This window comes from Diabrotica virgifera, chromosome 2, assembly GCF_917563875.1.
Source record: "Diabrotica virgifera virgifera chromosome 2, PGI_DIABVI_V3a".
NCBI lineage: Eukaryota > Metazoa > Arthropoda > Insecta > Coleoptera > Chrysomelidae > Diabrotica > Diabrotica virgifera.
The window spans coordinates 191,345,739-191,360,196 of record NC_065444.1 but is presented as its reverse complement, the minus strand read 5'-3'; positions in this window follow the sequence as shown (position 1 = coordinate 191,360,196).

The following is a 14,458-nucleotide window of genomic DNA, read 5'->3' as shown; positions in this document are numbered from 1 at the left end:
CCACCTCTTCGAGATGCACTTTTAAAATGCATTTTCTTATGCACAAAAATTTTTGCCCTAGATGAACTTGGTTCATAAAGTTGCCTGACACTCTCTCTAATCGAATGCAAAAAGTTCCATGACGATTCTTCTTACTGCACAAAATTCCTAGGTTTTGGGCTTTTTAGTGCTTCGTTGCTTCGTCTATGTATACCTTGAGACCAACGTAAATGCAAAACGGAAACAGGGCACAGAATAGTACGAGCTAGAGCAGCATTTAACAATATGAAAAAGATCCTCATAAGCAAAGATTTATCTTTTCCCCTAATACTACGTCTAGTTAAATGCTACATTTTCCCGAATATATGGTGTGGAGGCTTCGACGCTGACAGAGACGAAGCATTAGAAATGTGGGTGTACCGACACGTTCTTTATATATCCTGGACCGAACATGTCTCCAACATAGAAGTGAGAAAATCGTGAGCATAATTAAACAAAAAAAACTTGAATATCTAGACCATATATTGACACACGATAAGTACCGTCTACTCTCATGGACATTTTAGCGGAAAATATACGTAAGCGAGGTCCAGTCTGGAGATAACACTCCTGCTCCAGAATCTGCCGAAGTGGTTCGGGATCACATCACTCGAATTATTCAGAAGTGTCGTAAGCAAGATCAGAATTGCCATGTTAATAGCCAATATTTGCAACGGACAGGGCACTTGAAGGAGAAGAAGAATTATGCACAATTCCTTACTTTATTTTGAGAGTACAAGATGTACATCAATAAATTCTATGTCTTTACCTAAATACTAAAATTATCGGCAATATCTAACTGCCCCACGAACTACATGGGCCCATTAACCCCAATTACCTGCTGCCCAATCGCCGAGAAAGTTGGGGATTAAGTCTTAATGACTGGAAGTTCCAAATTTGATTATAGTTGAAAGTAAGAATATAAATATTTTCAGTTATTCACTTCAGTTAAAAGTATTACGGTATAGTATTCGGTTTTTCCGTTAGTGTTTAACTTTTAAATGGAAAATCCAACGACTATGTTTAGTCAAAGGGGAGAACTTTTATTAATAATTTAATGAATATAAATATTGAAAGGCTCATGTCTCCAAAGATAGAAAAGTTAGATGGCGATGCATCAAAAAAGGGTGTCAACAGAAAGTGTACACAAAGGAAGTTGATGAAAATTACGTTATTCTTGAAAAAGCATCGCTGGAGCATCATCATGCTCCAGATATCCACATTGACCGGCAAATTTTTAGTAATTCTACAAATAGGAAAGCTGTAGAAGATATATGTGAAAGACCTTTAAATATTGTTAACAAGGAATTGAAGAAGGAAAATTTCAGAAATTTACCGCTGACGACGAAAGACATTTCTTGCGTTCGAAGAAATATCTATGCTGCAAGACGAAAATCCACACCATCATTGCCCAAGTCACAGGAAGAAGTTCTTCACGTGTTAGTGTACTTAAATTTAAAAACAAATACGGGTGAAAACTTTTTATTATCTACGAAAAATATCTCCGCAATTTTTAGTTGTTTCACAAATCTTTAATTTTGTGTAATGTAGATTCTTTATAATATAAAGAATGGAACTTTTCAATACTGTTCTAAATATTTTTGCCAGATGTTTACTATACATGGCTACAAAAATGGTTTTATGTTTCTATAGTATTTTGTTTGTTACCAAATAAATCACAGCAATCGTACAAAAGTATTTTGATACATTAATAACAATATGTACAGATTTGAATTTAAATTTTAAACCGAAGCGAATAATTTCTGATTTTGAAATAGCAATTCAAAATGCAGCCAAGTTAGTGTGGCCCGACGTTATTATTTTTTGTTGCAAATTTCATTTAACACAAAATTGGTACCGAAAAATTTAAAAGGTTCAAAATTTAGGTTTGTCCTCGGAATATAAAAATCAGACTGTTATTGGAAAATATTTCAAATTGTTTTTTGGCATTCCTTATTTAGATCCAAATGAACAAAAAAACTTGATAAAATGGCAAAAAGAAAAGTTGATTTTATTGAAAATAGGCTAAGTGACTATTACGTTAATCAAAACATTTCTAAATTATACTTCATTAAGTCAGTTTGCAATTATTATGCAGCTATTTTTTAAAATCTAATATATAATGTTTACTCTTACTTATTTTAATTACTAATCAGATATTAGAATTAAGAATTGTTATTGTTTAACTGTAGTTTTTGTTATTGTGTATAAATTAATGTTGACTTATAAATAAACTTTATTCGATTATATTTTTATAGCATCATTATTTAATCATTTCAAATTTTCGCTCATGCTTTGGGAATTGGGTTCCTTTTTGAATACAATAAAGTAAAATAAAAACTATATTTGTTCACAAAAATATTATCTAAGTACCTAGGTAGCGTGGGGCAGTTCGTAGTCGCTTTTAATCCTACTATAAAACTGAATCCATTAAAATCTAGGTAGCGTTAGGAGTTCGTCTTCTTTCTTCTTTAAGTACCGTGCCCAAATATTTAGGCGTGGGTAGCTTCCATAACAATTTGCCGATATCGTTCTCGATCTTGTGCGGCATGTAACAATTGATCTGCTGATAAGCCAGTCCATTGACGAAGGTTTCGGAGCCATGAATATTTCTTTCGACCAATTCCTCTTTTTCCGTCGATCTTTCCATTGAGTATTAACTGCAGCATCCTGTATCTGCTACCTCTCATTATATGCCCCAGATATTCAAGTTTTCTCTTTTTTATCATCTTCATTAAGTCACCTTCGCCTTGACCTACTCTGTTTTAGACTTCTCTGTTTGAAATGCGTTGAACCCAAGATATTCTGAGCATTCTACGATACGACCACATCTCAAAGGCTTCTAACTTGATTCTTAGTTGTAAGTTTAGCTGAGAGTTGCTCAGAATAGATCTAAGTTTCATAAATGCTCCTCTGGCAATTTCTATACGACTTTTAATTTCTTCATCCGGATTTAGTGTCTCGTTTATCCGACATCCTAGGTATTTAAAATGGTGAACTTTTGTTATATATATATATATATATATATATATATATATATATATATATATATATATATATATATATATATATATATATACATATATATATATATATATATATATATATATATATATATATATATATATATATATATATATATATATATATATATGTCTTCATATCAAGGCGAGATCCGTTTGTATCATAAGCTATACAAGATGAGATCCGTTTTGCAAGGGGAGATCCGATTTTGGATCTCACCTTGTATTCACGTGTATATAGTGACATCTCGATGTAACAATGCTGGGGGTACAGGGAAATCGATTTTTGTCTGGACCTCATTTTGCACTCCTTTTGGTGATTTTTATATTGCAGTAGTTCCACTAAGTCTGCTCTAGAGGGCAGCGCGCGCGATCGGATGTGTATATGCTATATATACTTTTTGTAGACAAATCGAGATCCGATAAATTTGGAAACATCGCAAATGAATTTTACGGTCAGTTATCTCCCTCGGCTTATTTGTAGCTTGAATAAGAATATTTACATTATTAAAGGGCTCTGTTAAGAAAGGCGATTCTCAAATATCTCGAGAACTAGACGTCGTATCGAAAAAACTTAAAAAGGCTTTTTTAATGGTTTTTCAAAATCTATATACTTATGCAATAGCACGGTTCTTAATCTGCCTGCAAACGCGGTGGGTGTAGCAAATTTTCAACTGGAACCCTTTATTTTTAATTAAATAGTTGAAATTTAGAGTTAAAAATACACAACTTTTGTTTGAATCCATAATAGCTTCTTTAATCCAGTCGGAAGAGCTTCAGAATCGTCGTTTTGATGACATTTTTAGGGGTTAGATGATTTTAAGTAATTTTTTAGTAAAAATTACGTTGAACACGTTGCTAAGTACGGGAACAATTGGGATACGGGGATACAAATTTCGGGAACATTGTTTATTTGTAGTATCATTTTTTTACAATTTTTCTTCAGATATCTTCTCCACTGTTCGTTTTACAAAAAATGTCAAAAACTTAATCACTTTTAAAAGACCTACAAAATAAAGCTAACCGCGTTCAATTTGATTGAGAGTTATTAACACAAAACTATTTTGCATATCATTTTATAATTAAGGGACCAACTATGTTGTTCACGTACTATACTATATTAAGATTCCAAGGGAATATTTTTTAATATACAGTGTCCAGAACCTCTCCCGACAAAGGAATACCCGAGATTCTTCAGATAATTTTAAGACAATTTAACCCAATTCTCCTAGTCCGAAAATGCCTACTAAGGGAGCTTCTCCAGAACACTTCTATTTAGAAAAACGAAAACTGGTACGCTTATTTATCTTCCAGAGATAAATCGATTACATCAATTACGAATTTCTAGTACTGGTCATAGGCGCCCGTTTTGGGTAGGGTGTCGGTTATTTTATCGCGTAACTTTTTTGCATTTAACTTTTACATTGGATTATTAAATTGTGAGGTTTTCTAGTACTAAAAGGTATTCTTATTTTAAGTCGGTAGGATGCACCATTTTCTAGAAAAATCGATTTGAAAATTTTTCTTTTGTTGAATATGAAATTTTTTTTTCAAAAAAACACTATTTAGAAAAAAGAAACCGGTATGTTTATTTATCTTCCAGAAATAAATCGATTTCCTCAGTTGTGAAATTCTAGTACCAGTGATATGCGTCCTTTTTGGGTACGTCAACGATTATTTTATCTTTTCTGTCTTTAATTTTTAAGCATTTTGACATTTGACGATTAAATTACGAGGTATTCTAGTATTAAAAGGTGTTATTGCTTTAAATCGGCAAAATACCAAAATGGAATCACCATTTGTTGAACGAAAAATTTTCTCCAGTTGCTCAATATATAACAAGAGTGTCTGATGGTTTACATAAACCACATTCACTGAAATGATCAACCCACATGTATGTTGAAACATCATCATCATACGTGGCTCGACAATCCGTTGTGGATCTGGGCCTGCTCGCAAAGAAGTCGCCACTCCTGCCGATTCCTGGCAACTTCCTTCCATCTTCTGACCCCTAAAATCTTTAGGTCATCTTCTACATCATCAATCTATCTTTTTCGTGGTCATCCTCTACTTCTTGTGCCCTCTGGTGTTGAAAAGGTTAATTTCTTAGTGTATTCGTGATCTGGCATTCTAGCAATGTGTCCAGTCCATCTAAGTATCTGCACTTTCTTCTAACGAATTTCACAATATCTGGATCGGTGTATAACTGATATTGTTCAAAGTTGTATCTTCGACGCCATAGCCCATTTTCGTTTACGGCCCCAAAAATCTTTCTAAGGATTTTTCTCTCAAAAATAGTCTTTCATCATTTTGAGATAAGGTCCACGTTTCAACCCCATATATCAAAACCGGTCTTATTAAGGATTTATATTATTATTTTTATTTTTTAAATATTTCTGGAGACCGTGTAGAGTTCTGTTTGCTATTGCTATGCGTCTTTTTATATCGTCGCTTGTCCTGTTTATTGAGTTTACTAGCGACCCAAGATATGTGAATTCCTTGACTTGCTCAAAGGTATGGTTGTTAATTTGAATTCTCTGTTCGATATTTCGGGAGTTTTTAGAAACCAACATATATTTGGTTTTTTCCTCGTGTATCACAAGTCCTAATTCACTTGCCTCGTCCGCAAGTCTTGTAAAATACTGCACCATGTCTCTCACACTTCTGCCCACTATAACTTTATCGTCAGCGAATGCGAGAATTTGCGTCGATCTATTAAAAATACTTCCATTCATTCTAATATTTCATTTTCTCACTGCCTTTTCCAAGGAATGTTAAAGAGGAGACACGCCAGCGCGTCCCCCTGTCTTAGACCTTAGACCATTATTAATGTCAAAGAATGTCGAGTTTTCTCCTTGAATTCTAACGCACGAGCTTACATTTTGCATTGTTAGTTGGGTCAACTTAACCAAATTCGGTGGGATCCCAAAGTCAATCATTGCATTATATAATGCAGTTCTTTTAACACTGTCATAGGCTACTTTGAAGTCGACGGAGAGATGGTGGGTATCTATGTTATATATTCTATTGACTTTTCTAGAATCTGTCTATGTGCTTGAATTTGATGTATAGTTGACTTTCCAGCAGTGAATCCGCATTGATATTGACCAAAAATATCCTTTGTGAAAAGTTTCAGTCTTTCAAACAATACATTGCCGAAGATTTTATACGTAGATGCTAGTAGAGTAATGCCTATATAGTTCTTACAATCCAGTTGATCACCTTTTTTAAGCAACGGACATATTATTCCCTTTTCTGGAACCAGTTCATTCTGCCATATCAGTACTATTAATTTATGGATTGCTGCAAATGATCACCACCTTTTTTATACAGATCAGAACAGATTCAGTGCTTTATTGTCTTTGAGTTTTAGGATGGCAGTTAATACTTCTTCTCTTGTTGGGTCTTCAGTGTGTAGTTGATGATGTATATTTTGTTGATTTTCTATGTTGTAACCTTCTTCAATATCGTTTATATTTAGATGTTCGCTGAAATGTTGTGTCCATCTATTAAGAACTGAGTTTTTGTCATGTAGAATTTACATTTACGTTGAAACATATTCGGATTGAATACTGGAGTCCTTCAATTTATGGCAGATATTAGAGATGCATCAAGTCAAACTAGTTTGATTTTACTCAACAAACTTGACTTGATTTGAACACCAATCTTTTTTTGTAAAAAAGTTTGACTTGACTTGAATTTGATAATGTAGATTTGACTTGAAATCAAACTTCTTCAAACAGTTTGAAGTTTGAATATCATATTGCGCAATGTGTTTTTTCTACGAGTCTTTAAAAAATGACCAAATCTTAATCAATGAATTTAATTAATATGAAAATACATACACAAATTAATTCTTTGACAAGGTTGTCAAAACCAAAATTTCAGCATAATTGGTTAGCATGACGACGATCTTGGTTTCCGTGACGACGATTTAAAACCACTGGTATTGTCTACTGATTTAACTTTCAAATATTATGTCAAAATTATTTTTATTTCATCGAATTCTCTCGTTAATTTCATTAAAACATGAATGTTTTATTTCACAATAAGATATATTTGAAATAAATTAGTAAATAATATCTAAATCTTAGTTTATTGCATATATTGTAATTACTTTAAGGCTATATTAACATATCTAAATTCAGTGCGGAAAAGTAAAAGGCGTGCGGAAAAGTAAAATGCGTGCGGAAAAGTAAAACTTTCTAAACTAAAACGCGTGCGCGAAAGTAGACATTTTTACACGCCCGTAGAAAAAATATTGTTCCTAACTCTTGCAGAAAGTCTCTTTTCCGCACTCGACTGCTTGCCGAACTCCCGCTTCGCGTCGTTGGTCAAACTGCAGTCGCGTGCGGAAAAGTATGACTTTCTGCACTTGTTAGGAAAATAACTATATTTCCAATTCTAATTGAGATACCGCCTTTTGTAATGACTTATTTGGACAGGTCTGAACATAACATGTACTCTGCATCAGCACAAGGCACAAATTAGTTAAGTTATAGTTCATAATATTTAGAAGAAAGTACATATCGCGAAACAACACCAACGAATATATAGCCTCACTATATATTCTTTGGAACACTTTCAAAAAACATGTGTATAGAAGTGTCACCTGATTTTTGAGCCAATTTCGATGATGTTGTCGACTTTTTAATAAGTTTTTCAATCAAAACGGTTCATTCCTCTCGTCCCACTTTTAATTCGCTCATTAATGAGAAATCTCTGTTTTTAGACATTGACTTTTTTCGGTTAGGAGACTCCTTGTCAGACTAAAATTTCAGAAATTTCTTGGAAATTTCTCTTATGTGGAAGTTATTGACCATTATTTATATTTTATATTACCATTACATTGACAAAAATGGTTTCGAAGAAGAAGGACCTAGCGTATATTTCTGGCTCGTCATCAAGCCAGGAGTAATAAATCGTCTAATCTAACTCAATAGTAATATAAATTGTATGTTCGGTTCCGGTGAAGCATATGGAGCCTTTTTTAAGGCACTACTGAAAGGTTTATAATTCCTTTTGGTAAAGGCAGCCTGCTTTTTTCTTTGAATACGCAAAGTATCGACTTGAAAACAGGTCAATAGTCAATTTACAGAGAACTATGTACATATTATTTAAAAATACGAAAACAATGAAAATTGCAAAGTGCACGTTATGTAAAGATATTATAGAACAACGTTATAAAATGACAAATAGTGGAACTAGTTCTTTAAAACGACAACTGATCAAAAGTCACAAGAAATTTTATGAAGAAGAATTTCCTGAAATAACAACTTGGTTCATAAAAATAGACAAATGTTGTTGTTCCTTCATAAATTTTTGTTGAAGTAGATTAAATTACATTTGGAATTATAAACAAAAACCATCCACCGGATTTTTTGTTGTAAGCAACACTCAAATAAACATGATAATCGTTGACATCACCGATAAAGCGAAACTTGCTAGAAAGCTATTTTAAATTAATCGTAAATTAATCATTTTCTTGAATTTACGACTCTTTTAACCTGAATCACTTCTTGTATCAAGTTATTTTTTGTATTCGACTCATTGTGTTTTTAATTTTGTTATCTTAATTTACATCTTAACTACATTTCTATCTCGAACAAAAAGTATATCTACTAAATATAGTTATTTTCCTAACGTGCGGAAAGTCATACTTTTGCGCACGCGATTGCAGTTTACCGAACGACGCGAAGCGGAGTTCGGCAAGCAGTCGAGTGCAGAAAAGGGACTTTCCGCAAGAGTTAGGAACGACATTTTTTCTACGAGCGTTTAAAAAATGACCAAATCTTAATCAATTAATTGAATTAATATAAAAATACATACACAAAATTATTCTTTGACAATGTTGTCAAAACCATACTTTCAATATAATTGATTAGCATGACGACGATCTTGGTTTCCATGACGACGATTCAAAACGACTGTTATTGTCTACTGATTTGACTTTCGAATATTATGTCAAAATAATTTTATTTCATCGAATTGTTGCGTTAATTTCATTAAAACGGGAACACAATAAAATACAGTTGAAATAAAATAGTAAATAATATCTGAATATTAGTTTATTGCATGTATTATAATTGCCACATTGAAATATCTAAATTCAGTGCGGAAAAGTAAAAGGCGTGCGGAAAAGTAAAATGCGTGCGGAAAAGTAAAACTTTCTAAACTAAAACGCGTGCGCGAAAGTACACATTTTTGCAAGCTCGTAGAAAATAGTTATTTTCCTAACTATTGCGGAAAGTGATACTTTCCCGCACGCGACTGCCGTTGACAGTCGAGGCTATCGCGTCGTTCGGGCAAGCAGTCGAGTGCGGGAAAGACACATTCCGCATGAGTTAGGAACAATGTTTTTTCTACGGCCGTATGTTTGGAAAAAAGTCACAACAAATAGAGTTATATCAATTTTTATTTACTAGTAAATGCAACATTTACTAGTAAATTTTTATTTACAATAGTATAAATGTTCTTCTTTCATAAACTGTTCGAATTATTACTGTAACCTCATAATTTTCTGACTTATAGCGTTGCAAAAAAATGAATTTGGGGTAAACAAATTAAATAACTTTTAAACTATTTGACCAATTGCTTTGAAATTTCAAATATAATTTAAGCACAAGAAGTCTCAGCATTCCGTGAAATAAGGTTCTAAGTTAATTTTTACATAAGTTATCAATATTTATAAAAACTCAAAATTTATGATTTATTTTGCAATTTTCTAAACAACCAATAAGGATAGACATATCCAGCGAACGCCGCGCCGTATTGAAGAACTCATAATCCGCCGAACGGATTATGAGTTTCTTACTCTCAAATTTGTTTAGAATGCTTAACTTTTTGGTAATAGACGAAAAAAGCGAAAAGTTATCGTTTTTTGATCTTCATTTGTTTATATCATCAAAATCGGCTGCAGGAAACACATAGGTTATTAATATAGATGTCCATTCTACTCAAAAAATTTGGTTTCGGCCTAGAGGCAGATGTGTCACTAGAAAAATCTTATTTCTCTGGACTACTTGAGTTAATATATTTTTTAAATTTTAATCGTTATAAAAATTCGTATTTTTTGTAATGTATTTTTAAAACAAGCAATCATTTAAATTATTTTGTAACAATTTATATTATTTAAGAATCTAATAATTACATTTTTGTTTCGTAGTAAGTGTTTTTTAAGAATAGTAATGTATAGTTTTAAAATATTGTATTGCAAATTATCATTATTAAATGGTTATTATTTGTGAAGTATTTTTCTTTATTCACACCCTTATGTATGTAACAAAACTAAGGGACTTTCTGAAAGGTAAATCTATATAGTTGAAGAGGGTAGTAGATATACCTAGTTTATACACAATAAATTCAAAATTTAAAGAAAACCACGGTAGACGTTGAAGACATGAAAGAAGCGATACTTAAAAGTTACATAAAGAATTGGAGATAACTCTGTTGCTGCCCTCATTGACTCCGCCCACTATGTACATTATCTATTTTCTGTGTCTGTATATCGTGGGAAATATGCAATACAACACGAGCTCTGGTCGCTCGACTAATACTACTCTTTAGAGCTGGCATCAGTGTGTGATCTCGCGTTGATCGGTAAATATCTAAAATTCCGTATATAATTCTTCCCCTTTCCTTTTCAGCTACGGATCTCGTTTCGCTGTAAATTTATCAGAAAAATTTAAGTTTAAAAATCTTTTCCCCTCTAAGTGTGCCATGACTAATATGTTAATTATAAAGATAGTTATGAACAATATACTCCAATAATTAATTTCCTATTGGTGGATCTCGGGTTGTCCTCGATTTAATCGGATCTCGCCTTGATATGAAGACGTATATATATATATATATATATATATATATATATATATAACTTTTGTTATTGACTCATCACTGAAAATTAGTTGCATAGGGTCGACGTCTTGTTTACTAACCACAAGTAACTTCGTCTTTGTTGCATTTATGTTAAGTCCGTTATTGGAGCATTCTCTAGTGACCCGATCAATAAGGAATTGAAGATCTTCGATATTTTCAGCCATGAACGCGGTGTCGTCTGCATATCTGATGTTGTTAATAGTTTCTCCCCCGATTCGAGCTCCACATTGTCCTTCCAAGGCTTCATTAAAAATTATTTCTGAGTATACGTTAAACAAAGTTGGGGATAACACACAACCCTGTCTGACACCTCTCTGAATGCAAATTTTGTCTGTTTCTTTGCCGTCTACCAGAATAAAAGCTTCTTGGTTCCAATATAGATGTTGTAAAAGTCTCAGATCTTTATCATCTATTCCAATCATTTCTAGATATTCAAACAACCTATCATGTTGAACTCTATCAAACGCCTTCTCAAAATCTCTAAAGCAGACGTAAATTGGTTTCTGTACTTCCCATATCTCTAAAGCAGACGTAAATTGGTTTCTGTACTTCCCATGATCGTTGAAGTAATGTTAACATTGAGAACAAAGCTTCCCTTGTTCCCAATCCTTCTCTGAAACCGAATTGTTTGTTTCCCATTGTCTCTTCACATTTCTGCTTGATTCTATTAAGAATTATCTTAAGAAGTAGCTTGAGAGAGTGGCTCATGAGACTAATTAGTCTAAAGTCTTTACATGATGATGAATTAGGTTTTTTTGGGAGTGGAATAAATGTAGACTCCAACCATATCTGTGGCATCATTCCAGTCTCGTATATATGGTTATAAATGTTTGTTAATTGTAAGACATTGTCGTCATTCAGAAGTTTGAGCCAGTCTGATGGTATTGGGGAGTTCGTAGTCGCCCAAAATTATGTATTAGAAATTAACCTGCTCAAACAATCTCTTCAAAACCTGTTTTAAATATAAATTTAAATTTAAAAAAATCATCTATACAAAAAAAATGTCTCTGGAGTTGAAAAATGTAGGATGAAATTTACAAGTCTAGTATAAGACGACGTGTAATATCAAAATTAACAAGACAGTTGGAAAAAGTTTTAAATGTTTCTTTGCGATACGTGCCTTTAAAGAGCGAAGTTTAAAGAATATTTTTATATTAATTAGAAATTTCTGTTTCAATACCTTTGGATTTTCCTAATCAGAAAACTTTTCTACACCTTCGTGACTTGGTTTAAGAACTCTGAATATCTGCTAATTAGCAGTGAAGTTGAAAAAGAAACAAGCTTAAATATCGTGAAACTTATAAAACTGATATAATTGCCAGGTTGTCTTAAATTACGGTTTTTGTCGTAATACTTACTTCGAAAATATTTTTTTATTTTGTATTTCGCGAACGAACGGAAAAAATTTTAATCTAGGTAATTATTTAAACATGAACGAAGTTAATTGAGAATATAATAACAAGTTTTCCTAGTTTCCTTAAGGCCCTTATCGACAGGCGAGTAAAACCGCGGTTTTGTTGCCCGTCGGTAAAGCTCGCCAGTATATCATTGCAATAGGGCGGTTTTATTTACCGATAAGCCTGGCTCGCGGCTCGTCAGCTTGTTTTATTTTTTACTTGGCTCGTCGTTCAAAACCGCGTCATGGATATGCGAACTCTCAGCCACGACTTTTTATTAGAATTTATATATTGCTTTGGAGACTGTTCTTGTTTATGGAAAATGGAAATGTATATCGCCAGAGTACAAAAACAAAGTAATTCGACTTACCTCATATGTTAAACTCTTAAATATCGTAGAAAATATGAACCCAACTCAACTAGAGCCCGATGTCAAGAAAAAAATTAAATCATTAAGTTATAGCTTTCTACAGGAAAGAAAGTTACGACATATTGGCTCTGGCCGGTTGACACGACTGTTTTGCTCGCTAGTCGATCAGCACAATCGAGCCGCGAGTAAAACCGTCTTATTAAAACCGCGGTGTTATGGCTCGTACGTCGATAACCAACTTTATATTATATTACTGAGTTTCCAACATATCGTCTGCTATCTATTCACTGAGTGTCAGAGACAACGGGCCACCCACAAAATTTATGAAATTTTATATTTCTTTTATAACTTTACTTATTTTATTATTAGACCACTCATCAGCAGTAAAAAACTGTAAAACCGTGGGATTTTGAGAATCAACACTGATTTTAATAAAAATTTGGGTTTAAGCTCTGTTGACACTCTTCTTCAAAATCTACCCTATGCCTAACTGCTCTTTTGCCCTAGGGGTGAATACAACCCTATAGAGTGGATGAAAATTTTTTAATCAAAGTAACTATGGAAATCGATAGAGCAACCAAATCTGAGTAAATTTTGTTCTATTAATTTTTTTTGCAAAAATGATATTTTCCAAGTTATTTGCGATTGCAACTATGCATTTTTCATTAAAAAAACTCACATTTTATGACCTTAAGAGGAAACAGTAGCGATCAACAGGTAGCAAAAACGCGTTCCAAGATTGCGGCTGTAATTTTGAATACTTTTTCAAGATATTTGGCACACATATTCGTAATATAATAAAGAATGGCAGTATAGAGCCCAATTTGAAAAATATATTAATATGTGGAAATTACTCTGTAATTAAATACCATATTAAAAAATCGAGCCGGTACCGCCATTAAAAAGAACAAAAAAATACACTTTTTTCAAATAAACTTTTTTAACCGATGCCTAGATTTTGTGTCATTCTGGAACTACTAAAATTTTTTATTTCATTAGTAGTTCCAAAATGACACAAAATCTAGGCATCGGATAAAAAAGTTTATTTGAATAAAGTGTATTTTTTGTTCTTCTTAATGGCGGTACAGGCTCGTTTTTTTAATATTGTATTTAATTACAGAGTAATTTCCACATATTAATATATTTTTCAAATTGGACTCTGTACCGCCATTCTTTATTATATTACGAATAAGTTTGCCAAATATCTCGACAAAATATTCAAAATTACAGCCGCAATCTTGGAACGCGTTTTCGCTACCTGTTAATCGCTACTGTTTCACCTTAATAATTTTTGTATAAAATTAATTTTTTTAGGTTAGAAATGCATAGTTTCAATCGCAAGTAACTTGGAAAATGTTAATTTTTCGAAAAAATTATATTGAACAAAATTTACCCAGAATTGGTCACTCTATCGATTTCCGTAGTTATTTTGATTAAAAAATTTTAATCCCCTAGATGGGGTTGTTTTCACCCCTAGTGCAAAAGCGCAGTTCGCCATAGGGTACATTTTGACAAATGTTATAATTACTATCTAGATCCAAATTTTTAAGGAAATCGATATTGGTTCTCAAAATTCCACGAGAAAATGGCAGTTGATTGGACTACATCTATTTTATTTATTCGCGAAATTGATGGATTTGGGAACTGTGTGAACTATTGTAGTATTATAAAGAGTTTCTAAAATATCTTACTGTTATTTTGGCCTCCTTGCAGTAATTTGAATTTCTTAATAACGATGAAAAATATTGAAAGTTAATGCAGATTTTTACATT